General features: G+C 41.1%; 1 long non-coding RNA gene across 1 annotated transcript in view; it reads right to left on the bottom strand.

Annotated features, from left to right (window-relative positions):
• Window positions 1-25,036, bottom strand: part of LOC311519274 — a 58,312-nt gene extending 33,276 nt beyond the window's left edge. The window contains exon 1 of the long non-coding RNA XR_014711242.1: window positions 24,793-25,036. This is a non-coding gene — a long non-coding RNA (uncharacterized lncRNA). The remainder of the gene's footprint in view (window positions 1-24,792) is intronic.
• Window positions 25,037-26,550: the final 1,514 nt, after the last annotated feature.

Raw genomic sequence — 26,550 nt, 5'->3', positions numbered from 1 at the left:
AATTTGGTCCTTCTGTTCTACTGACAACAGAATGTGCCAGGTACTGGTTCTATTGTTCAAAATTAGTTTTATTTCAATTTTATCCCTATTGTCACCCATAGTTTAGATGCATAAACTCATTCTGTGTGGTCTAAATATTTTCCATCCACTCATAAAACCACAAAACAGTAAGGTTTGTCTATGTGTTGCCAAAACCATCTTCAGGTTTTCATCCTCTATCTTTGTCCATCATATTCTGCCTTCACCCACCAAAAATGATCAACATAATGCTACGATTCCAATGTCTAGTGCTAAAAGTGATACCACCAATGAACCTCTGAACACTATAACACATCCAATTTTATATCCACATAATAAATTAATGAGTATATCTGTGGACCTCTTGGTAACTTTTCTTTTTAGTTACTGCATATGTCATTTTAATAATGTAATTCAGTAAAATAAAAATTCTGTTACATTTCCATAGAAAATGGGCATGTAATACACAATGATTAGCTACAAGGGTCTAATTAATTCAATATCTCTGGGGTATATAATAATATACAAGTCCTATGTATAAAATTATAGGGAATTAACTGAATTGTTAAAGTTCTTTTAACCTGACTACAGGTGTCCCACCAATAATCCTCTACGAGAGGTATTCAAATCCCATCCCCCTTTCTTGTGGGATTTCTATCAAGTGTGTGGCTATGTTTTGCCAACAAAAAATGAGAAAAGAGAAGACTCCATTCACATTCATCTGCGGGGATTCAGCAATTAAATCAATTTGATTAACCAAAGGCCCATTCTGCTGTGTATTTACATACTGTAATTACAAACTGGCAAATAGCGGGAAAAGTGGGAGCGTGGGATATCGTGTTTTTCAGACAGTTGTTCAAATGAAATACATTTAATACTTCTAAATAACCAGCCAAATCTAGTTGCTGTTTTAGCATCCCAAATAGCAAGGGGGAAAGGAGGAAAGGCTCTTTTTCAGGGTTTTAGGCAATCACAGATTATGTCTAATTAACTAAAAAGGTGACACATCCATTTATATTTTATAGAACTTTATAGTCTCTCTACAAGTGTTATGAGTCATGAATGCCAAATTCCTCCTGTGTTTGTTCAGATCCTTTTCTCTAATCAATATAGCTTCAGAGTAAAGGGTAGCTTAACCTCCTCATAGCTATTTGAATGTGGTGATGTTCCATGTCATTACATCGGACACTGAAATGAACATCACAGTAAAAATAATCAGGTCTTGAAAATTCCACTTGACCATTCACTGCAGGCAAGTAGGAAACTTCCCCTGGGTGAGGTGGGGACTAAGGCATCAATGTTTCCCAAATGTAAGCTTTCAATATCATAAATATTTTTCTTGCTTTTTGAAAAAAGTAGTGATGTCTTTCTGAGTCCGCAAAGAGATTGCTCCAGTGTCTCTGCTGTGGTGTTGCTGCTGAGCTATAGGGCATTCTGACATGAGGCATGGTACCGGAAACCTACTGACCACTATATTTACCTACATACCTCCAGCTTACATCCAGACCACACCACACGATCCATTGTCTACAGCCAAGCTCTACAATACAATTGCATTTACTCCAACCCCTCAGACAGAGATAAACACCTACAAGATCTCTATCAAGCATTCTTACAACTACAATACCCACCTGCTGAAGTGAAGAAACAGATTGACAGAGCCAGAAGAGTACCCAGAAGTCACCTACTACAGGACAGGCCCAACAAAGAAAATACCAGAACGCCACTAGCTGTCACCTTCAGCCCCCAACTAAAACCTCTCCAACGCATCATCAAGGAACTACAACCTATCCTGAAGGACGACCCATCACTCTCACAGATCTTGGGAGACAGGCCAGTCCTTGCTTACAGAAAGCTTCCCAACCTGAAGCAAATACTCAAGGGCAACCACACTCCACACAACAAAAACACTAACTCAGGAATCTATCCTTGCAACAAAGCCCGTTGCCAACTGTGTCCACATATCTATTCAGGGGACACCATCATAGGGCCTAATCACATCAGCCACACTATCAGAGGCTTGTTCACCTGCACATCTACCAATGTGATATATGCCATCATGTGCCAGCAATGCCCCTCTGCCATGTACATTGACCAAACTGGACAGTCTCTATGTAAAAGAATAAATGGACAAAAATCAGATGTCAAGAATTATAACATTCAAAAACCAGTCGGAGAACACGTCAATCTCCCTGGTCACTTGATTACAGACCTAAAATTGGCAATTCTTCAACAAAAAAACTTCAAAAACAGACTCCAGCGAGAGACTGCTGAATTGGAATTACTTTGCAAACTGAACACCATTACATTAGGCTTGAATAATGAGTGGGAGTGGATGGGTCATTACACAAAGTAAAACTATTTCCCCATGTTTATTTCCCCCCCGCTACTGTTCCTCACACGTTCTTGTCAACTGCTGGAAATGGCCCATCTTGATTATCACTATAAAAGGTTTTTTTTTCTCTCCTGCTGGTAATAGCTCACCTTAACTCTTCAATCTCATTACAGTATGTATGATAACACCCATTGTTTCCATGTTCTCTGTGTGTGTATATATATATATATATATATCTTCCTACTGTATTTTCCACTGCATGGATATATCCGATGAAGTGGGTTTTAGTCCATGAAAGCTTATGCTCAAATAAATGTGTAAGTCTCTAAGGTGCCACAAGTACTCCTGCTCTTACTATAAGTTAGGTCAACCTAAGTCAACTTACTTCAACTTAAGGTTGCATGCACTCACTCCAAAATTTGTTTCCTGCTGACATAAGTGGCCTATTTCATCCATGTAATAGCTCCCTCCTCCACCCCCAGGCCATGTCATGCTCAGTGCAGACAGAGAGCTCCACCTAGATGTGCTCCTGCCTGGAACAGGAGAGAAAGTCCTGGATCTCCTTCACTTTTGGGGAAAAGAAGCTGTGCATTCCCAGCTAAGGAGCAGCCTAAGGAACACATTGCACAGGGGTGCTAAACCTGAGGTATGACAGGGATGAGCAGTAATGCTGGCTGAAAGCCAAGGAACTTCAACAGCCATATCAGAAAGTGAGGGAAGATAACAACAAACTTGGGGCCACCCTGCAGATCTCCTGCTTCTAAAATGGCTGCAGGCTGTACTTGGCAAGGATCCCACCAGCATTCCTAGTGTGACCTTGGACACTTTGCAAAACCCCTGCAGGGCACAGCGAATGGGGACCCACACCATGCAGCAAGTCAGGAGCTCTTTGTAACTCCACCGGAGATTTGCAGATGAGCACAGATGAGCCCAGTGATGAAGAGGAAGGGAGCTCAGGTAAGTATATAGATGATTATTCCTTGTAGATATTGTTTGTTTTCCTTTTTGGTGACTAAATCCTGCCTTCCTTCCCTGTCCCTGTCCTTCTATTTAAAAATGGCACCCATCCCAGCCGCACATTTAAAGAACAAAAGCATTGACTTTTGATTCGTCACTTTAACTTAAAACCAGCACTGGGAATGCAATTAAAGTTAATGCTTTGCAATGCATACGTGATTGCCACTTCAATCAACTACTATATGTTAGGGAATGAATTCAAACAGATTAGTGTAGCATTCCAAATTACACAGTTCACAACAGATCACTGTCCTGTGCTTGGCTAGAGGTAGAAGGAGGACAGAGACAGGGAGGGAAGGCAGGATTCAGTCACCAAAAAGGGAAACAAACAATACCTATAAGGAATAATCATCTATACACTTACCTGAGCTCCCTTCCTCTTCATCACCGGGCTCATCTGTGCTCATCTGGTGGGACTTGCTCATCTCCAGTGGAGTTATAAAGAGCTCCTGGCTTTCTTCATGGTGTGGGTCCCCATTCGCTGTGCCCTGCAGGGGTTTCTGCACCTGGCTCTCACAAAGTGTCCACAGTCACACTGTAATTCCAAATTACACAGTCCACAACAGATCACTGTCCTGTGCTCGGCTAGAGGTAGAAGGAAGAGGTAGAGGTGGTGTTCACTTTTCCTTTCTTTGGCTTGTTGGGCTAGGTGGGGGAGGACACAATTCTTCTCATGTGGAGTACTTGTTTATCTGAACAGGTCCTTTTATCCTCTTGAATAGTCTCAATGAAACTTTCATGGAGATACTGTGACATCCTCTCCTGAATGTTGCTAGAGATTGTGGGGTTATTTCATCCCCTGCAGTAAGAGTCATTCCCATATCACTCTGGGATATTGAAATAATTGGGTTTGTTTAGTCTGGAGAAGACTGAGAGGGGACATGGTAACGGTTTTCAAGTACATAAAAGGTTGGTACAAGGAGAAAGGAGAAAAATTGTTCTCATTAACCTCTGAGGATAGGACAAGACACAATGGTCTTAAAGTGCAGCAAGGGCAGTTTAGGTTGGATATTAGGAAAAACTTCCTGTCAGGGTGGTTAAGCACTGGAAGAAATTGCCCAGGAGGTTGTGGAATCTCCATCACTGAGATTTTTTGGAGCAGGTTAGACAAACACCTGTCAGAGATGGTCTAGATAATACTTAGTCCCGCCATGAGTGCAGGGGACTGGACTGGACTAGAAGACCTCACGAGGTCTCTTCCAGTCCTGTGATTCTATGAGCATAACTGGCATCATTGCAGTAAATGGGCTAGCAACATATGGGCCTGGTGGCTTCAGGATGCCAGCTGCAGCTGTGCTTTCTGGGCTTTTGTCATGCTCAGGAGTGAGCTACCAGCCAAAATCACCACTGTCTATGAAAATATTGGCAGTACTTTCTGCACTTTCTCTATACTCAGACCCAGGGGAGGCCAGCAACAGATCCTTCCCCTTTCCCCACTACTAGTCTGTCCTCACTGTCACTGGAGCTTCAGAGGGGTGATGTAATAAGGTGCTCCACAGCCAAAGTGGCAGTTAGCCCTTTTGATAAAAGGTCTTTGTGTGAAGAATGTGGGGGAGCTTTGAGATTTCTTTCCCTTTTCTCTGCCGCTGTAAAGCTAACCATGCGTCTGTCTAGTTCTTTTTTAAATCAGCAGACTCTGTCATGGTGGCCTTGAGAGGTGCCCCTGCCATGTCTGCTGAAGGTCTGAACCAGATCAGGGAAGAAGGAAGACGACCAGGGAAGGTATCTCCTCTAAGATCCTCCTGTCCTCTACAGGGATTGGGGGAGCTGAATGGCTGAAGGACCAGGAAGGGAGAGAGCAGTTGCTGGAGAAAAAGCAAAGGGACAAAGAAGAACAACAGAAAGTGCACCTGGACGTTATGGGTTACCTTAGGCAACTAACACAGATGTTGCAGAATGTCATTGAGCTAAATGCCAAAAGACTCCATATACAGAAACCTTTCTAATCCATGGAAAACTCCTTGGTCCTGCTCTCTTTACCCTTTCCCCCCTCCCCCCCCCAAAAAAAGGCATATGGGACTTTGGGAATTTTAAAGATTGTACAAAATTATTAAACAAAATAAGCATTACAATTGGCACAAGTGGGATTGTGGGAACTTGACCCCAATTCCCAGAAATCTCTGGGCTAATCACTAGTATCCCACAAAGCACTGTGAAAACGTCCCACAAGAAAGTGCTCCTGGCAATAGCAGGGGGCACTCTGGGATCCCTACCCATGGACCACTGCATTTCCTATTGACCCAACCACTCAAGGTGAGGACATACAGCCCTGATGCAAGCAGCCAAGTGTGCATGTGCCTGAGCAACATACAAAATTTGGTGACTGTAACATGACATAATTTATGTTGACCAAACTTTGTGGTTAAAACACTGCCTTAAAAATACTCTTAGTCCTGGCAATTGGGTTCCTAACTTTCACTGATTTCTAACCAGGCCTTTGCCCTGGGTCTGGTGAACCTCTCTGTGATGTTGCACCCTATAATGTTTTATAGAAATATGCTTATGAATGTCAATATGACATAAATGGAATGTGTTTTATGCTACGTATGCTATGTAACTATCTTTGCAAAGGTTATGTTCTATTGAATATATTCATCCTATTCATATGCATGTATCATTTTTATATCTGAAGTTATGAGCATTGGCTCTATGCTTGTATTTAAAGTGCTTTTGCTGTAAGAATCACCTAAGGCAAATCTGGTCAACAAAATGTGAAGGGGTTATTCAAGTAATTGGGAGTACTTGGCTAACAATGGACCTTGATAGATGCCAATCCACACCTGAGCTTTCCTGGGAATGTTCAAACTAGCAAGTGGACAATGGCATCGGCCTGTAAAGAACTGAGTCATGCATAGACATGTGACTTGCCCATGTGACTCCAAAACTCCATCTTGTAGCTCACCCACAAGAGAGAGACTATATAACCCCTTGGGAAACCCCTCCATTTTGCCTCCAGCTGGCTCAAGAGATGGCCTCTCCACCCCAAAGGATGCCTGAAAGAAACTGGAACAAAGAACAGTAACTACAGGGGTGTGAGTGCTTGCTGGACCTAGACTAGAAGAAGGCTAGTCTGTCAAAGAAGCTTATTGGAACATCTCTGAGGGTGAGATTTACCTGCATTTAGTTTCCTACTGTATTAGGCTTAGACGTGTGTGTTTTATTTTATTTTGTTTTGTAATTTACTTTGTTCTGTCTGTTATTACTTGGAACCACTTAAATCATACTTTTTATATTTAATAAAATCACTTTTTACTTATTAATTAACCCAGAGTATGTATTAATACCTGGGGGAGCAAACAGCTGTGCATATCTCTCTATCATTGTTATAAAGGGTGAACAATTTATGAGTTTACCCTGTATAAGCTTTATACAGGGTAAAACGGATTTATTTGGAGTTTGGACTCCATTGGGAGCTGGGTATGTGAGTGCTGCAGAAGGAGCACTTCTTAAGCTGTTTTCAGTTAAGGCTGCAGCTTGTGGGGGGCATGGTTCAGACTTGGATTTGTGTTTGCAGCAAGCATGTCTGGCTCAAACAAGGCAAGATACTGAAGTCTCAAGCTGGCAGGGAAAATGGGCTCAGAGTTAGTGTAGGCACATCAGGTGGCAGTCCTAAAGGGGTTTCTGTGACCCAACCCGTCACACTCATCTCATTGATTCTCTGTCCAATCTTTAGTGTTGGCCTCTGGCTAGTACATTTAGTGCTTTGGATTAATAGGTGTTTGGTAAAGTTTTTAAAACCTGATAGTTATTAACCATAAAAATAATAATGGTCTAGCATTAATGTTGATAATCTACTCCTTTTCTAAATAAAAATCACTATCCAAAGAGATTTTACTCTTCCAGGGGAATTAATTTAGCATAGAAACTTTGGAGAGATCATAGGTAAAATATAACTACACAGAAAGATAAAGTAAAGTTGGAGAGTGTATTCTGCAAAGGTCCCACACTATAAATTCACAGAAATACCATTACACCTGTAAATGAGCTACACAATCAAATTATATGTCCCCAAATACAAGATGTAGACACATCATTTCTAGAAAGTTAAACTGAAATTAACTCCATCCCCACAACAGCATTAACTCTCAAATTTCAACCGTGAATTTAAATTAAAGCATTATGATTAGAGCAAGTGCTCTCTTCCAGAATTGGCCTCAATGTAATATAGTCATATATTTTAAGGCCAGACAGGACTATTATGATCTGATCTTGTGCATCACACAGGCCAAAAAAACCCCTCACCCAATAATTTCTGCATTAAGACCAAAGAGATATCCAGCCTTGATTTCAAGACTTCAAATAATGGAGAATCCACCTCCCCCGCCTCGTAAGGTGTTCTAATGGCTAATTGCCCTCACTGTTAAAAATTTGCTCCTTATGTCTAGTGGGAATTTGTCTAGCTTCAGCTTCTAACCATCATCTGCTGGACTAATGAGCCTTGTCCTATCAGAAATCTTTTCCCCATGTAGATACTTGTAGACCGTGAAGAAGTAACCTCTTAACTTTCTTTTGGATAAACTAAATAGATTGAACTTATTTAGTCTCTCACTGCAAGACATGTTTTCCAGACCTCAAACCATTTGGCCACTGTTTTCCAGGATACAGTCCTCCATGTTATAAGTGTGAACTATATTCCTTATTCCTAAATGTATGAGCTTGCCTTTGACTGCTTGAAAACATATCATATGTAAATGGGCCCACCTTACCAAGTGATGCAGGTCTGTCAGTATACGTGATCTTTTCCTGCTGCTATTTGTTGCTCCCCCATTTGTCCTCTGCTAATTTCACCAGCAATGATTTTGTATTTTCTTCCAGCTTGTGCATAAAGGTATTGAATATCATTTGGCTGATGACAAAAAGAACAGCATTTCTCTTTATTGTCACTAAAATTCTACTAATGTTTCCTCATTCACAGAGAGCTGGAGGCAGGGTTTTGATAAGGTCAAGGGGGCACGAGATATGGACAAAAAAGGTCACTGCACAAAAATTGTGTGCAACAAAGAATATTTGGTCTTTTGATACTGCTTTGAACATTTTCAATGACTGCTTGAATGGAAAGCTAGAAATTGTTCTGTTTCAGGTGTGTAAAACTATTTCCAACATTGTGCATCCATCGTTAACTATGAATGTGGGGGTGAAGGGGCTGCCGTTACACAGTGGATCAATATACTAGATTCTAGAGTTCTTCATTCAAATTTAGCACAAGGTCATTAGGTGGCCTCATTCGTGGAGCCATTTATTTATATCAGCAGTCATGGGTGGTCTCTGCTCAGGAAACATCTGGAGCTTGAATAGCTCAGATGTTCTTGCATGTTGAGATGAAGCTTCATTAGCAGACATGTGTGGGGAAGTTTGCCTAAACAATGCCTGGCTTAATCCAGCCATTACTTCATTTTTGTGAGTGCTAAATTCAGTCATATCTATGTAAAATTCATAGACTTATAAACTTTAAGACTAAAAGGGACCATTGTGACCATCTAATTGTTTCAATAAATACATCCTCAATTTTAGGAAGGGGCTGGGAATAACCCAAACCTCTGGAAATTTAAGGCGGTTCCTTAAATGGTGCAATGGGCATATGTTCTATCTCTCCTAAACTGACTGTAGAGAAGATGCTCTGGGCCTTCCATACCTAGATCTGGGAAAATATTTGTTTTTCAACAGAAAATAGTTTGAGATTTTTCTGGTCACCTCTAGTCAGTACACCTTAGCATCTCTCCAGTTGCAGAAGGTGTCAGCTCCCAATCTAAAAAATAACGTGGCATTGTGCTCAGGTGTATAAAAATAAATTACCTTTGATTCTTAATTAAAAAAAAGTGTTCTGTTTATTTGTTTATATTGTTAAAATATATTGTTTCCCCCCCCCCCGCACACACACACACTTTTTTCTTCTTTCCCAGCCTTCATCTAACTAATCATCTTGTTTTCCCTTCTGAAGGCAAATTTCTACCATCTTATTTCTTGTAGGAAAGAAACTGTCTTGTAGGACCTCACCTAGAAACAAAACAGGACAAAGGACCTTTGTATTTCTACTAAATTATCCAAATGTCTCCTCTGATGATTTGAATTTATTTTTATTTTGGATTTTGAATGGTTATATTCAGGTTCACACTGGCTTAGCTTTATGGAGATATTCCTGGAAATCATGATTCCTCCCCCCTCCTATTTTCCTTTTTACCTATGCTGTTTTCCGGTGCAAGTCTCGTTGGTGGATGCTCTACTTTCAGATTAAGAGTGCACTATATCAACTGGTAAATGGGTAAACAAACAAACAAAAAAGACAAGCTAAATAGAAATAGAGCACTCTTAATCCATGTTGTGTTTTTGCACTCTATCCAACAATAAGAATATGAAGAAATAACATTGACACAGTGGGGTTCTAAGTAACCATGTTTAACAACTATATATAAACATTCTAAACCTAGCTACATATATACACTGATGCTTTGTTAGGTTCTGGTGGCTTCTGCAATAGGAGATAACATGGGAGGCACTTATAAACTATTTAAAGGGATACTATCTAATTACTGTACACTGCATTCTGGAAGAAACGGGAGGGGGCACATATAGATTTTTGCCAAAATAACAAAATGAGTGAATTAAAACCAATTTAGTTATTTAAGTGTATGTTTGTGGATAGGCCAGCCCTTCTACACAGCATATGTAAACATTATTTGGAGCAGGGTGGGAATGCCACCTGCTCACAATGCTCCAAGAAACACCACTTGGAACATTCAAAAGCAGCTGGCAAGTTAATGTTTGAATCATACCATCAGAAGCTGAAATTAGAATTGAAAACATTGATCATTTCTTCAAATAACATTCCATGAAATTATTTCTTTCCTAATATTTGTGGTTCAGGGAGATACATGAGCTGTTGACTTACTTATCACTTACAGTTTGTTTGTTATTGCTTGATATGGTTTATTTGAAAAATAAATATAAACAGTTATGTTTACCAAGATTTAAACCCTCAGACTTGCACCTGGAATACATGGAGTGCGGAGAAGCTGTTCATCCTGGCGAATAAGTGCACACTGCATGGCCTCTGCTTGGTCAGATAATATTTTTTAAAACCCACACAGATTATGGCAATTTAATTCTGACCCATGATGAGGTCAGTGCAGAACTACACCTTCTCAGCAGGAACACCAAGAGGCATTTTCATAGAATCATAGAAATATAGATCTGGAAGGAACCTTGAGAAGTCATCAAGTCCAGCCCCTTGTAACGAGGCAGGACCAAGTGACCGGTTTTTGTCCAACTTGTTCTTCAAAAGCTCTAATAAGGGGGATGCCACAACCTCCCTTTGAAGCCTATTCCAGAGCTTAATTACCCTTATAGTTAGAAAGTTTTTCCTAATACCTAACCTAAATCTGCAATTAAGACCACCACTTCTCACTTTACCTTCAGTGGATATGGAGTGAAGTTGATCACCATCCTCTTTATAACAGCCCATAATACATCTGAAGACAATTATCAGTCCCCCTTCAGTCTTCTCTCCTCAAGACTAAACATGTCCAGTTCTTTTAACCTTTCCTCACAGATCAGATCATTTTTGTCCATGGGGCCAGATGCACTGCATCTGATAGTGCTAAAGGAGTTGGCGGATGTGATTGCAGAGCCATTGGCCATTATCTTTGAAAACTCATGGCGATCGGGGGAAGTACTGGACGACTGGAAAAAGGCTAATGTAGTGCCCATGTTTAAAAAAGGGAAGAAGGAGGATCCTGGGAACTACAGGCCAGTCAGCCTCACCTCAGTCCCTGGAAAAGTTATGGAGCAGGTCCTCAAGGAATCAATTCTGAAGCACTTAGACGAGATCAGGAATAGTCAGCATAGATTCACCAAGGAAAAGTCATGCTGACCAACCTGATTGCCTTCTATGATGAGATAACTGGCTCTGTGGATATGGGGAAAGCAGTGGACATGATATACCTTGACTTTAGCAAAGCTTTTTATACAATCTTCCACAGTATTCTTGCCAGCAAATTTAAAAAGTATGGATTGAATGAATGGACTATAAGGTGGATAGAAAGTTGGCTGGATTGTCAGGCTCAACGGGTAGTGATCAATGGCTCCATGTCTAGCTGGCAGCCGGTATCAAGTGGAGTGCCCCAAGGGTCAGTCCTCGGGCCAGTTTTGTTCAATATCTTCATAAATGATCTGGAGGATGGTGTGGATTGCACCCTCAGCAAGTTTGCAGTTGACACTAAACTGGGAGGAGAGGTAGATATGCTGGAGGGTAGAGATAGACACAGAGGGCCCTAGACAAATTAGAGGATTGGCTCAAAAGAAATCTGATGAGGTCCAACAAGGACAAGTGCAGAGTCCTGCACTTAGGATGGAAGAATCCCATGCACTGCTACAGATTAGGGACCGAATGGCTAAGCAGCAGTTCTGCAGAAAAGGACCTAGGGGTTACAGTGGACGAGAAGCTGATATGAGTCAACAGTGTGCCTTTGTTGCCAAGAAGGCCAATGGAATTTTGGGCTGTATAAGTAGGGGCATTGCCAGCAGATCGAGGGATGTGATCGTTCCCCTCTATTCGATATTGGTGAGGCCTCATCTGGAGTACTATGTCCAGTTTTGGGCCCCACACTACAAGAAGGATGTGAAAAAAATTGGAAAGCGTCCAGCAGAGGGCAACAAAAATGATTAGGGGACTGGAACACATGACTTATGAGGAGAGGCTTAGGGAACTGGGATTGTTTAGTCTGAAGAAGAGAAGAATGAGTAGGGATTTGATAGCTGCTTTCACCTACCTGGAAGTGAGTTCAGAAGAGGATGGATCTAGACTGTTCTCAGTAGTAGCAGATGACAGAACAAAGAATAATCGTCTCAAGTTGCAGTGGGGGAGGTTTAGGTTGGATATTAGGAAAAACTATTTCACTAGGAGGGTGGTGAAGCACTGGAATGGGGTTACCTAAGGAGGTGATGGAATCTCCTTCCTTAGAGGTTTTTAAGGCCTGGCTTGACAAAGCCCTGGCTGGGATGATTTAGTTGGGGATTGGTCCTGCTTTGAGTAGGGGGTTGGACTAGATGACCTCCTGAGGTCCCTTCCAACCCTAATATTCTATTATTCTATGTTGCTCTCCTCTGGAGTCTCTCCAGTTTGTCCACCTCTTTCTTAAAATGTGGCACCCAGAAAAGGACAATATTCCAGCGGAGAGGCTTTACCACTTCTCAGTAGAGAAGGTCAATTACCTCCCATGTCTCATATATGAGACTCCTGTTAATACACCCCTGAATGATATTAGCGTTTATTTTGCAACTGTATCACATCGTTGACTCATATTCAATTTGCGATCCACTATCACCCATAGATCCTTTTCTGCACTACCACTGTCTAGCCAGTTATTTCCCATTTTGTAGTTTTGCTTTGATTTTTTCCTTCCTCCCGTTGCTCCCCAGGACCCAGGGGAAGTTCATCTAGAGCAGGGGTTCTCAACCTTTTTCTTTCCGAGGCCCCCTCATCATGGTGTACAAACTCCATGGCCTAACCGTGCCACAACTGTTTTTCTGCATATAAAAGGCAGGACCAGCATTAGGGGGTAGAAAGCAGGGCAATTGCCTGAGGCCCTATGCCACAGGAGGCCCTGTGAAGCTAAGTTGCTCAGACTTTGGCTTCAGCTGGGTGGTGGGGCCTGGAACCCCAGGCTTCAGTCCCATGTGTGGGGTTTCAGCTTTCTGCTTGGTGGACCCCTAAAACCTGCTTGTGGGCCCCAGACCCCTGGTTGAGAACCACTGACCCAGAGCTCAACAGGTATTTCTTAGGAAGGTGAAACAGGTAATCTTCTCCATGACTGGCCACTGCAGAGCAGGTTGGTGATCCATGGCCCTGCCTTCTCCTTGACACTCCCTAAACCTTTTGAGGTGACTTGTTCCTCATGGGGCATTAACAAGGAGCAGTCGCTTCATTCAGTAAGGTGCAGGGTCTGCATTTGTTGTTCATCCCCATGCAGGGGGCAAAAGAGGGGAGAAGGACCCACAGTCTGCTGGCCAAAAACCTAGTTAAGATTTCATCTTTGACACCAAGTAATATAAAACCAGCTTGTTTTATTATTAAAATAAATAATAAGCTCACCTCTAAATCAGTCTTCCTTTAATTACGTGCAATAGTAGCAATATTTAAAAGATATTTGAGGATTTGGGGTGTGCTCATAATTGCAACATCACCCACAGGATTCATAGATGGTAAGTGCAAAATTTCCAGAAGTTGATACCTTCATGCATGAGCATTTGCAAAACAGGTTCTTACATGAGCAAATAGGTAGTTATGTTTGCAATTGCCTGTTTTTTCCATATCCAAATGAAGGCTGTACATGTAAAATGGGAGTGCACAAAAATTTTGTTGGTACCATTTGGGCACCACATTTTGAAATCTTTATCCTGAAAGTCCGATGACTGCCACATGAGGTGAAACTATTACCTAAATATAGAATGATGAAAACATTCCATTTTAGTAGTACATGAAAGGTCCACAAACCAGAAAAAACACACCTCTCCCTATTCCAGGAGTGAGCATGATCTACAAGAAAGTAGAAATGAGTCCATCAAGTATGGTGGTCAAAGAACAGGTCAAGGACTATTTAGAAAAGCTGGACATACACAAGTCCATGGGTCTGGATGTAATGCATCCGAGGGTGCTCAGAGAGTTGGCTGATGTGATCACAGAGCCATTGGCCATTATATTTGAAAATTCATGGTGATCTGGGGAGGTCCCAGATGATTGGAAAAAGGCAAATGTAGTGTCCATCTTTTAAAAAGGGAAGAAGGAGAATCCAGGGAACTACAGATCAGTCAGCCTCCTCTCAGTCCCTGGAAAAAATCATGGAGCAGGTCCTCAAGGAATCCATTTTGAGGCACTTGGAGGAGAGAAAGGTTATCAGGAACAGTCAACATGGATTCACCAAGGGCAAGTCATGCTGACCAACTTGATTGCCTTCTACAATGAGATAACTGGCTCTGTGGATATGGGGAAAGCAGTGGACATGATATACCTTGACTTTAGCAAAGCTTTTTATACAATCTCCCAAGGTATTCTTGCCAGCAAATTTAAAAAGTATGGATTGGATGAATGGACTATAAGGTGGATAGAAAGCTGGCCAGATCATCGAGCTCAACGGGTAGTGATCAATGGATCGATGTCTAGTTGGCAGCGGGTATCAAGCAGAGTACCCCAGGGTTCGGTCCTGGGGACGGTTTTGTTCAACATCTTCATTAATGATCTGGATGATGGGATGGATTGCACCCTCAGCAAGTTCGCAGATGACACTAGCTGCGCGGAGAGGTAGATATGCTGGAGGGTAGGGTTAGGGTCCAGAGTGATCTAGACAAATTGGAGGATTGAGCCAAAATAAATCTGATGAGGTTCAACAAGGACAAGTGCAGAGTCCTGCACTTAGGATGGAAGAATCCCATGCACTGCTACAGGCTGGGGACTGACTGACTAAGTGGCAGTTCTTCAGGAAAGGACCTAGAGATTACAGTGGATGAGAAGCTGGATATGAGTCAACAATGTGCCCTTGTTGCCAAGAAGGCTAACGGCATATTGGGCTGCATTAATAGGAGCATTGCCAGCAGATTGAGGGAAGTGATTATTCCCCTCTGTTCGGCACTGGTGAGGTCACATCTGGAGTATTGCATCCAGTTTTGGTCCCCCCACTACAGAAAGGATGTGGACAAATTGGAGAGAGTCCAGTGGAGGGCAACAAAAATGATTAGCGGGCTGGGGCACATGACTTACAAGAAGAGGCTGAAGGAACTGGGGTTATTTAGTCTGCAGAAGAGAAGAGTAAGGGGGGATTTAACAGCAGCCTTCAACTACCTGAAGGGGGGTTCCAAAGAGGATGGAGCTAGGCTATTCTCAGTGGTGGCAGATGACAGAACAAGAAGCAATGGTCTCAAGTTGCAGTCTGGGAGGTCTAGATTGGATATTAGGAAAAACAATTTCACTAGGAGGGAGGTGAAGCACTGGAATGGGTTACCTAGGGAGGTGGTGGAATCTTCATCCTTAGAGGTTTTTAAGGCCTGGCTTGACAAAATCCTGGCAGGGATGATTTAGTTGGGGTTGGTCCTGCTTTGAGCAGAGGGTTGGACTAGATGACCTCCTGAGATCTCTTCCAACCCTAATCTTCTATGATTCTATTGTTCAATGACACAAGCAGGACATTGTTCTTCCTCCAGATATATGGGGAAAATAAGACTAAAGAAAGGAAAGCTCAGCAAATACCAGTGTAGCCTTTTCCCTTAGGATCTGGTAACCATAAGGCAAAAAAGGACAATAGAGCAGTTACTTTGTATGCCTTTTGGCTCTGGAGCTATCTGTTGGCTGACAGTATAGACCAGAAAAGGGGGTCTGCGGTCTGTTTTGGACTGAAAAAGCTGAGGTACTGATGTTTTTCATAGGTCATTTCCTCCTTGTCCAGTTACAGTCCCACAGAGTCAGTAGTGTCCCATCTACTAGTATTTGTTCTGCAGCACTAATTGCCCTCCACCAACAGGCTGCTAGACATTGTGATTATAAATGACAGTGACTGTAATAATGATGTGGAACAATTTAACTCCTATATCAAAAGAGGTAAGTACACACTGCTCTTCTCCTACTGTACTGCACAGTTACGTAGTAAAATTAACATTTGGGTTAAATAAGTTCCTCTGGCATATTGGTTGCCTCATAAAAAGCTTATGACTAATCATATGGCCACTAAATATATCTTGCTGCATGACCATATTGGTTCTGAAAGGCTTTTTATATTTGATGGAGATGTGGTCACCGGGAAAGGAGCCTCAGTGTCACCAGAAGGAGTGAGAAAGTCCACTTCTCTTAGCACTACTCTGCCCAGCGTGGGCTACAGTTATAAAACGGCCTTCTTGTGGAAGGATTAATTTACCATTTCCTACTCTCTCTCTGTGTAGAGGTGACTGTTAGCCAAACCTCTGAACCCCTTGAGGTTTACCCATCACAAATAAACATCCAGTCTTGGGAACAGCATAGCATTTACTTTCTTATTACATGTAGCATACATTCCCAGGGACGTCAGTAGCCATACTCTATTACAACAACTATACTTATTATTATTTATTATTATTATCACACACAACAGTTTTATATGAAGGGATGAATTGTGCCATCTATCTATCTTCGGTACTTCTATGGTCCCATTAACAAAATACCTGAGCCCCCTCACTATCTTTCATATATTCACCCTCATAGTACCCCTGTGAGGTAGGGGACTGCTGTTATCCCCTTTGTACAGATGGGGAACTGAGGCAGAGAGACTGGCCTACCCAAGGTCACACAGGAAGTTGATAGTGAAGCAAGGAATTGAACCCAAGTCTCCTCAGTACCAGGCTAGATCACCAACCATTGGACCTTCCTTCCTCTCAGCACTTATATAGGTGGAGAGTGTTCAGTGAATCGCCCCACCTCCGCGGGACCCTCAAAAGGGCCTGGGGTAATTAGAAAACCTGCTCTTGGGGTAGCGCATGGCCCATTCCTTTGGTGCATTGCTGGAGTGGTGTGGAGACGGCACGACTGTGTGGCAGCTGGCACAGATTAAAGGACGGCAAGGCCTCCTGTTAGGCTGCACGGGAAGAATTGTGCCTCCTTGGGGTGCAGTCCCTCCCCACATTCCCCATGAGTCAGTGTGCCCCATCTCACTCCTTGCTCAGACCAGTAGCTAAATGCCATAATTTGATCCCAGACCTGTAAATATAATTAAAGCAGCATGGCCTAACTCACATTGCTTATGATCCTTTGTGACAGAAAATACTTGAATATCTTAGAACCCCTTCTCCCCCCCCCATGTCCCCCCCCCAAAAAAACCAAACAAACAGATTAACTTCTCTTGATGATTATCTGTAAATTGTGACTATTATTAGAATGGGATGAATCTCTCAAGGGTTGGAAATTGCCAGATCTCCTCCAGTCAGAACTGAATGTGGATTCCAGACCTCCTCTATTGAATGCCTGTGTATGAATGTGCATGTCTTGATATTTTTAATCAGGGAAAAAGATGTAATAAAAAACTTTTTGAGGAGAATGTCAGTCACTGTGCATTGCAATGAAATGTTTCCTCTTAAGATTAAAATGCCTTGTGAGACTCCTCTGCATGAGCAGTAGCTGATACCCTAAGCTATCCTAAGAAGGATAGGTTAGAGCTTGGCTTATCCAACCTTAGAGCCTGATCCTTCAGTGCTTAAGAAGGCAAAATTCCCCCTGAAGTCAATGAGGTTTGGGCCCTTGATGAGAATTGCCTCACTAATTCTCCCTGCACAGCACTGACTGTGTAATTCTACTGTGATAAAATGATACTTAAGGGTCTCTTAATAAAACTCTTAATATGCTTTGACCACCTTTAGCATGTTAGATCCGTAATGGCCTCAGAAACCCTCACGTTGTGCTTTGTTCAACAGCGTATTAAGGTCAGAGCTAATTCTTCCTCAGTGCTGCCTGCTGTATTCCACTCATGTCCTTCTTGCGAACATGTATTCAACCTGTGTTTCACTTCTGCCACTCTTGGCCATGTGTTCCTCTTACTATGGAGAGTCAGGGTCTCCATGTGCTTCCCTGCTCTTCTTTCTCTTTCTTTTCATTCCTGTGTGACTGCAGAGCAAACAAAAACGTACCACCTTTATTTAATAAGCAAGATGAAGGAATAATAGAAACATCGCAGTTACCATGAGTTCAAGAGGAGAGGAGTACATACTGCAAGCTACCATGCACTTAATTTGGATCCCTAAGTTTTAATCTAAATAATCATCATCACAACATTGCACTACATAGCAACTTTCCCTGAAATATTTCTAAAGAATTTACAGACGTTAGTCAACTAAACCTCGCAATAACTCTGTTATGGTGAAGTATTACCATCCACATCTGACAGCGGGGTAAAACGAGACAGAGATGGTGGCCTGATTTGTTCCAGAAGCACTGCCCTGTGCCCCTGAAGGAGGACCATGAACGGATCTATCTAGCATCAGGGGGAAGAACTAAGGACCCGGGAGCTCTGCCCAAGTTCCACCCAAGCACGAGGCTGCAAAAGATGGGGGAGAAAGGGTGTCAGTGCTCCTCCCCCTGCCAGTCATGAAACTGCAAGTCCAACGAAACCCTCCTAGCCCCTGAATAAGTGGAGGTTAGAGAGAGGGGTACTGCATTTTGAATGGTGGATGTGGGGCCTGGTCTAGAGAAAGAGGGGTGCTTTGAGAAAGTTAGGATATTCACCTTAGGCTTCTACAATGATGATACTGGAAAACTTGCCAATTTTACCTAATTTAAATATCTACAGTTTGCTCACTAGCTTCAGTATTCCCTTGGATACCTTGTATTTTCTGTAGGAAGAAGCTTGAATGCTCTAAATACTGAGATTAGCTAACTGCAAATCTCATTTAGCTATCGCAAGCAATTGGTAAGTTTGAATACCCAATCTGTAAATGGGTCTTCTGTGCATGTGTCTTGAAGACATATTGCACCTGACAATTTCTTGAGATGGGTTTTCTTGTTTTGCAGAATAAGGCAAGGCATTAACTTGCCTCTGTGGAACCATAAATCCACACCTTATATAGTTCAAAAAGAAACAAAGCTGTATTTACAAAGAGCAATGTTTTCAAAAGAAGCATGATCTCCCTTTTTCACTAAACACAAAAAATGTACTTAGAGCTGCAAATAGTGAGACTGGCACCCAAAATTTAGTTCTAGGATGCAAAAACGTGGGCAGACGTTTTGTGAGTACAGACTGCATCCCCAATTAGAGATAATGGGTTTCAGTTCAGATTAATTTTTTACCTCCTATTGTTACTAGCACAATCCCACCCACCACCCTAACCCCTATTCCTCCACCTTCCATGTATGTGCATAGGTATCTTTCAGCTAGCTGAAGTGCAGGGGGAACTGGCATAGGGGAAGGTCCACAGAAGTGGACACGTACGTGTAAATGCAAAAATCTAAACGAAATTTCCCTTCTTTTCTATGGTGCAAAATATTGCCCAGTTGAAGCTAATGGGAAACAATTGGGCTAACTCATTTTAGATACCAAGTAGCCAATGTCTCCAGGCACTTAAATATAAGTGGTTAGCAGTGTTTATCATGGTTGGTATCCAGCTCCAAGTCCTTGTAGTCTGGACATGTTTTTTGCAATATTAATTGAGTTACCCCAAAAAGAAGGACAATAACACAAGTGGGAACCAAATTATTTATGCACTATGGCCAAAACCCAGACCACCAAGGCCTGAGGTATATACCTACTCTGGTGTGAGGGAGCTCGACAGTGAGCTGCCTCCAGGGTTATAGAGTGCCTGCAGAACAGCTCTGTGGAAGTTACTTCAGCTTAACTATGCACCTTATGTGCTTCTCACAGAGGGGTGCCAGGATAATCCAGTCTATGGTGGTTCCCCACCTTATCCCCTTCTGCTCTGCTTCAGAGGGCACCCAGGCAGAGCAGTGCCTTCTTTGCTGGCCCCTATTATCCATCCCCCAATGTTTAATAGAACTGCACTAATTCTGCTCTGGATTCTTTGTATCCATAAAAGAGTGGTCTGAGTTTGCTCCCAAGGGTCACACCCAGAAGTCTTTACATAGTCTTTACTCAGGCAAAATCCCATTTGAATCAATGGGAATTTGCATAAGAAAGGACTAACTTAAAATTATACCTTGTCAAATAAAGGGGAAAAAAGATGAATGAACACTTTTACAAATTAAAGTGCAAATTGTGGTTTGGTCTGCTATGATTCATGGGGTCATATTGCTCATTATTTCAGAATTTTCAGAATCATAGAAAATCAGGGCTGGAAGGGACCTCAGGAGGTCATCTAGTCCAACCCCCTGCTCAAAGCAGGACCATTCCCCAACTAAATTTATGATTCTCTGATTGTCTGCCAAATTGGAAGGTTTCATCAAAATTACCATACATGTTTATGCACCTCAAAATTCATATTGGAAATTCATGATCTGTTTTTAATTAATTTTCTTTTTTCAAAAAGTTTCCGTCATCCAATCAGGAAACAGAAAGAAAACCAAGTGTCTACAGCCACCTATCACACAACACAGATAACTACCAAATAGTCAAGGCCAACAATTCACAGACAGTCCATAGAATGAAAATTATTCACTGAGGCCAAGATTTTCAAAAATCAAAACCTAACATAGGGCTCATAAAGCCATTGCCCTATTTTTAAAAGTGCTGTGCACCTAGCAGCTCCCACTGGCCTTTAAGAGAGTCCAGTTACCCTCCCACACAATACTAGTAACAGATAGGAAGCAGTGACGGTGGTGACATGTGGGAGCGGAGAGGTGGGGGCTGCAGCCCAAGTCTTGGGTTTGGCAGGGATGGCTTATATCGTTCACACTCATAAAGCTCTGCTGCTCATGCTTTGTGCTGATTAAGTGAATTTCACACTACAGAATCTAGTCTACCCCAGGTCAAATCACTCAGGAAGCCTCTCTGTAAAATTTTAGACTTAGGTAACATAACCCCATCAGATTCAGTATTTTCCAAGTTGTGCGTTTGTACAAACTGATATCTTAAGAAATCACAAGACATGAGTATTGTTTTCTGGGGAGAGGGGAAGCAAAATGTGTACAGCAATAAAGGAAAGAAAAACTGGGATTAAGAAGATGGGATTTAATAGGTTAAGAAGTCACAGAACTTTGACAAAGCATAACTTTACTAATACAAATAAGAACTCTGAGCTACATTTGAATTCACATCACACCACACCTGGTAAGAATTAGTCTAGCACACCATCATCAATCATAGTGTGGCTGTCAGTTTTGACGTCCTTTAAGTCTACGTCGTGTGCTTAATGACTACATTACAGAAAATGTAAACAGACACCAAACATACAGGTATGCCCTATATTTTTTTTCCCTAGCTGGAAATTTGTTTTAAAAAAATTGACCAAACAATGTTTCCTAACATCTAAAAAGAACAATTTATAACAAATATTTTGAAATAACCATAGAAAAGTTTCTAAAGAAAAGGAATAAAGGAATAAAAATGCAAAATTTGGGACCTTTAGATGCAAACTGGAAACTCTCTTTCTATAGAGAGAGAATGAATGCAGAATACCAAATTCTCTGGAATTGTGTGTGTGTGTGTGTATGCATATACATACACATATATACAGCAGAATATATAAACATAATGTAGAAATATGGGTATTATTCTTGATATACATCTCTTGAATTCTTCAGTATAGTATTATGATAAAATGATCATGTTTTACTACTAAGGATTCAGGAGTCACTGGTGAGCCCATTACAAGCCCCATATTAATAATTCATAAGGGGAAAATGCTGAAGAAGTGCTTGAGTTCAAGACCTAATTGAAATGCTCCAAGTTCAAACCAAAATCTTCCAAATTACATTTTTATTATTAGCAGATTTCTAGAATTGCACCACTTCCAAGAAGGCTTTCAGCTCTGCTTATTCACATCTATAACTAGTACACAAGTATTACAAATGTAGGGCCCTGTCATGTTTCTCTTGAAATCAAAGAGAGCTAAAACTCCCACTGACTTCTGGGACAGCAGGATCAGACCCATCAGAAAGTCATTCAGGGATCTGCTTAATCTGAAATTTTAGCAAGTACGTACTTTCAATAGAAGTTTATTTGGAAGAAAAAAATGCATGCAAAAGAGTGGGTCAAAATCCAGATGTAAGAATAATAGCAAGGATAGATTGAGATAGGACAGGAATTTAAAAAAAAATGAAAAGAAATGTCTCTCTTTGGTTTTGAAAAGTAATGCCACTTCCCTACTGAGATTGAATCATGTTTTTCCTTGTGTGTGTCAGTAATGTTTGAACAATTTTTAAAAGTATAAACCCCTATTTTTATTTTGAAAATTAGTTTGGCTAAGTTTCCAAAGTAAAAGAAACAGCAACATGACAACATTTCCTTTGGGCTTATTTATTTATTCATTTCCCTCAACTCCATGACCCTAATGCACTCATAAATAGAAATCACCTTGCAAAATTAATATATTGCTTTATTCTTTCCATCTAACACACACTATTATTCAATTATCCTAGGTGAAATTAAAAGGTCAACACAACAGTTGAATGTGTTTTAAAAACAGAAATTTATTTAAATTAAAAAAAAGTTGATGGAAATGTATACTCTTGAAACCATTACCATATTTTGGAAAACCATCATGCATAAGAAAACATTTTCAAACTTGCTGTTAATAGGCACAGAATGCCCAAACCTGCTCCACTGAAGTCAAGAGGACCAGAATTAGATCCAGGAACATCTTCAAATATTTCACTTTTCAGTTCCGATATTTGACTTTAGAAGCAACAAGGGTTCAGAGCATTTTAGTGAGGAGCAGTTATTTTGGGAATTCTGATTTCTTCCCTGCAGAACAAAGCAATCACAGACACACACACACACATCCCCTAAACATCCCTTACTGGGGAAGAGAGTTTTATTTACCAAAATATTTCTGAAAAAAGAAATAAAAGCAAAGGAGCTCGAAACTTCTGTTATCACAAGCTAGAGTACCCTTTATATTTACGATATTTTCACAAACGTGTGTGTGTGTGAGTATGTGAGTCTTGGATAAAATATTTTAATGTGAACTGGACTTTCTGTACAAAGCTGCTTTCATAAACCTTCGGCCAGCCTGTACAGACCTTGCTCAGGCAAACTTCAACTCCGAATGGGTGAGAACTGGTTTTGGCTCTGTGCTGCAATACTATAGCTTTAGAGTGACACAACATTAAGGAATCTTCAAAAATGTAATCAGCTGTGTTTGAAAATGGGCTTGTTTTGAATGACTCCCTTCTTTTCAGTGCTGAGGGTACAGCACAGCGTTTTTCCCATTTGTCTGCACCCTCGCAAAAAAATCTCGGCAGGAAACATCCAGACAGTCTGAATGGTTACGTCGCGCTAACAGCGTGGCTCTAGAAGAGTTCCATTTTTGGACTGCTTTACCTTTAACAACCTGATTACATTGTAAGATGTACTTCCAGAGTTCCATTGCTTCTGATTTCTAATGCCAATAGCAAAGACTTGCCAGAACCCCTGAGAAGCAACCCTTCACATTTTGATATAAATAACAGAATATATTATGTATTGGGCATTGCAGGGAAACTTGACTTGCGGGGGAAAAAAAATACGAACACTTTGTTCTGGGATCGGTAAGTAAACTACTTTAACCACTGCACTGCTCTTTGAAAGGCTGCTGACAATTACTTCTTTTCAAACCATAGTTTTAACCATGTTTTCTGAAACCAGACTATATTTCTTACACTGAACGTAATAAAAAGAAAAGGAGGACTTGTGGCACCTTAGAGACTAACAAATTTATTTGAGCATGAGCTTTCGTGAGCTACAGCTACAGCTCACTTCATCAGATGCATGAAAATGTACCATGTTCGCATGGAATAAATAAGTATCTAATTAAAAGCACAACTAAGCCAGAAGCACAGATATTGTTTTTATATTAATATCTATTGTGTTACTCTAGCATTTAATGTGAGTCTCTTCAGCTGACTGATGCCCAAAGGGGGAACTAACAAATCGCTCAGCTGGTGGCTGACACCGGTCCTGAAGAAAGCTAGTAAGGAGCACTTTGCAGTCTTTCAGAGTCTCTGCACCAGCTGTCACCCAGCTATGGGTGCTGAAAAGCTCCTGTCACTTCATCCAAAGGGATTTACTTGGTCAGAAGGAAAATTTAAATACAAAGCATGCAGCTAAGAAGCTAGTGAAAAGGATTATGAGTGCACAAGAGCACATGTGTATAAGACACTAATACATCTTTAGGAAATTTCAGCTCCCCAAAGCCAGGATTACTGCCAGAGGCAGGGTGGTATATGTATGCAGGGACCTTTACCATTAGAGTTATTATCTCCCAACTATTCAACTTTATAGGTCTTTCATGGTGCCATTTTTTAAAACACTCCTCTCATCCTCAATAGAGAACTAAGAAAAAGACATTCTTGTTCTATTATTCCTAAGAATCACCTGCATGCAAAATACTCTGTTGCTTTTTGTTACCCTCAGAGGTATAATTTTTCTTACCATTATGCCAATGTACGAGTAATGTCCTACCTAATTGTTTAATGATGATTAAGGCAAATGAAAGCACAGAGAGTTTCATGTTTACAAACCAAACTGCTATATACATGATATGAACAAACAGGAGAGGCTCATGACTGGAGCTTTCATCTAATAAGTAGAAGGATCCTGGCTCTGACCTAGCCACTTTTACAAGTTGGCGCTCAATAAAAATGGTGTACCATACCTGCCAGCTGAGCAAAGGGCAATGATATGAGGGGGAAAGTGCTGTACTGTATAGAGCCGATGGAGGGTGGGGGTTTGATTTTGGAATCCAAACTTTTGGTCAATGTTGTTTAAAACAAACAAACAAACAAACAAAAACACTGAAACAGAAAAGCAATGTCTTTAAAAACTTACTTTTTAGCCAGCGTGGCAGTGGAGTCAAATTCAGCTCGAAGCAGCACCTGTGGCAAGGCACTGTGTGAATAAAGCCTCTGATCTGGCCTGCTGGAGGCAGGGGAATTGATGATAATGCCAAGTTGTTTAGAGGAGGAAAGGAGAGAGACCACAGCACAGGCTACCACTGCTGGGCCCCAGGGGAGGGTCATGCAAGTTGGGATTGCTGTTGGCTTGGGCGTTTAGCCTTGACTTGGCCTCCAGCACAGTCAGCCAGTGTGACCAATCCATATGAGAAGGGGAGTCTAGTGGGAGCAGGAGCAGGGGGTTTACCTGGAATCAGAAGAGAGAAGGAAAGGGGTGAGAATACAAAAATGAAACAGGAAAGGTTTAACGTAACGTGATTAATCATACACTTTGGAAAAAATTCCCCATGAAGAGGCTTAAAGAACATCGACATTATGTGTAGTTCAAAGCATGAGATTTAACAAAATAACAGCTCAAACCAGCTGCCTTTAGAGGTCACTAGAACATCACCGCAGTATTTACACATTTTCCATGAAGGATTAGAAGTTACACTAAAGCCCCATATACACTATATACAGTTCTAGTGGATGCTGTAGACTATTATCTAAATTTCTTCACATAGACTATCGTGTATCTGCCCCAGCAAAGCTGATTAGTGAAGCAGCTTGATTCTGACATATCCTTTATGCCAGCCACAAGCTGCCTTGCACAGCCACCTTATTCACTGCGGAGACAGGCCTGAAGCAAGATTGTAACACAACAAATGCAAATGAGATGAGCCTTACACCACTTAAACTGAGATGGCTATAATATGTAACAGCTTAATGTGCCCAGAGAAGTGATTGATGCCCTTTCCATATCTCTAAAGAGCTTCAGTTTTGATGCATTCGTTTTAACTAATATTTCTTTTTACTCGTCTTTCTGACAATACTTTTTTTATTCTTCTTTCCTTATATCCTAGACTTGGGAGAAGAAGGAAGAAAAAAAAATACTAACCCCTGCCCCATATAACTGCTCCTAATTGGTTTTCCTTTCAAGAACCCGAATTGATGCAAATTAAAATTTGGAAGGATTCTAAATCAGTTCAGACTAGCATTTTTCAAATATTCCCTATAGAAGTTTGACCCACCCGAAAGCAGTAATTATTAATACTAAATGGAATTGCCTCCTAAAGAAAATGTACTAGCTAAGATCTGCCAAATTATTTGCCAGAGTGTGACACCACAGTGCAGTTCAACAGCAATGTTTTCAAGGACTTTGTAATGCTGTCACACCACATTCCCGTTATCAATTTGGATAACTAGCACTTAGTCCAAAAATTTGGGGAAAATTTGAGACAAATGGAGTATTCTGCAAAAACATAACCAAATGCTGCACAAGCCCTACTGCCTATACATTTCCAATCAGTATTCATTTCCTCTCCTTAAAACAAACGGAAAACAGATTTATCTTTTTCCGCTAAAATCAGTCTTTCCACTAAAATCTGTTGGTTGCCTTTTCCCAAAGTAGTATTCTAAATTGATTTATTTGTGTAACAAATTATTATTTTTTATATATATTTACATGCCTTGCCATGGGCTTCTCACTCAATACTTGAGAGCAATGCCACAAACTTAACATTGTGTTGCTTAGCAGTCATAATTTTTAAAACTTTGTTAATGAATTGAGATGAATCAAAAATGCCGTATTAATTATTGCTTGCCTAGTAGGTTAAGCTTTGGCTCTTCACCTCACTGGCCCAGAGAACATTTC

Source organism: Lepidochelys olivacea (assembly GCF_965140295.1).
Source record: "Lepidochelys olivacea isolate rLepOli2 genome assembly, chromosome: 1".
Lineage (NCBI taxonomy): Eukaryota > Metazoa > Chordata > Testudines > Cheloniidae > Lepidochelys > Lepidochelys olivacea.
This window is presented reverse-complemented; position numbering and strand designations above follow the sequence as displayed.